The sequence below is a fragment of the Cyrtonyx montezumae genome, unplaced genomic scaffold (assembly GCF_038088225.1).
Source record: "Cyrtonyx montezumae isolate F1298 unplaced genomic scaffold, pur_monq_1.0 scaffold_3, whole genome shotgun sequence".
Classification (NCBI taxonomy): Eukaryota; Metazoa; Chordata; class Aves; order Galliformes; family Odontophoridae; genus Cyrtonyx; species Cyrtonyx montezumae.
The window spans coordinates 113,482,336-113,483,674 of record NW_027072034.1 but is presented as its reverse complement, the minus strand read 5'-3'; the positions used below and the strand labels follow the sequence as shown (position 1 = coordinate 113,483,674).

The following is a 1,339-nucleotide window of genomic DNA, read 5'->3' as shown; positions in this document are numbered from 1 at the left end:
ACACCGCCCAGCGACAGGCAACGAGCGCCCAACCAGCGGCGGCCGCGCACCGCCCGCCTTCACCGAGCGGAGCCCCCGGGCCGCTACACCTGGGCCGGGCCGGAGCGGGAGGGGCGGAGAGGGGAGAGCCGGCCTCAGCGGTAAGTGTGGGGGGGGGACCGAGGGCTGCGGGAGGTGCCCTGCATGTGGGCATCGAGCTGCCTTTAACGCTGTTCGCTATTGTTATTCTTTTTTGTTTGTTTGTTTTCACTCTCCCCGTGCGATGCCGAGGGAGGTGTCCGAAGCGCTTATGGGAAGCACAAGCAGGACAGAAATTGCGGGAGGGGAGCCAGTGTGAGAGCGGTTTTGAAGACATTGATCCCCCTAGGATGGAAGAGGAAGGAAAGTAGGCACGTGCTTTGGGTACCAATGTAAGTAATCAGAAGCAGGAATAACAGGGATGCTGTTCAGTGTTTATTGCTTTCTTTTTCCAGAATTCCAGTAAGAATTCTTCTAGGGAAGAACACTGTTCTGTTACAGATAGCACAGATGCTAATTTCTCCTGTTCTATCAACCGTTTAAATGCTATAATCAATCCTGAACTTACGTTTTGCAGTACAACCTACCAAAATATCATGAACTCGGGAGCTGATTATTCATGGGAAGATAGCGTTTGCCAAACTCGATTAAGGCTTTGGTCCATCAGCCGCAGTGCTCTGCCTCCAGCCGTGCCCATTGCCCGATGCTTCAGTCTGGAGTGGTATCTGATGAACTGCAGTAAATCATGAAGTTGAACGTGTCAGTGATATCACAGAAGCGCTACTGACTACAAATTGACATATTATGACAACTGGAAAAGCAGTTAGAAAAAAAATAAAAAGGAGAATTCATAGAATGGTTTGAGTTGAGAAGGATATTTAAAGGCTATCTGGTCCCCCTCTCCTGCAATAAGCAGGGGCACCTACAGCTAGGTCAGGGTGCTCAGAGCCCATCCAGTCCAGCCCAACTTTGAATGTCGCCAGGGACACAGCATCTGCCAGCTCTCTGGGTAACCTGTTTCAGCACTTCTCTACTCTTACTGAGAAAAACTTCTTCCTCATATTCAATCTAACTCTCCCCTCCTTTAGTTTGAAACCATTTCCCCTTCTATCAGTTCAGAGCTGAATGATTTTCTAGAGAAGCTATGGTAACGTACAGGTCAGTCTCTATATTTTTCATGAGCAAATCAAAGTCAGAAATGAGCTATCCTGCACTGAGTTATTCTGTCCATTCCCTTAAGTGAAGCAAAAGGATCACCTATCATGTAATAACATGTCCTTATCTTTTCTTGCACTAGTGAAGGTTTGCAACTGCTTTGGTG

At 48.3% G+C, this 1,339-nt stretch overlaps 1 long non-coding RNA gene across 1 annotated transcript; it reads left to right on the top strand.

Moving 5' to 3' along the window:
* Window positions 1-268: 268 nt before the first annotated feature.
* Window positions 269-859, top strand: LOC136051739 (uncharacterized). The gene is made up of 2 exons (XR_010622488.1): window positions 269-410; window positions 596-859. It is a non-coding gene; the product is annotated as an uncharacterized LOC136051739 (long non-coding RNA).
* Window positions 860-1,339: the final 480 nt, after the last annotated feature.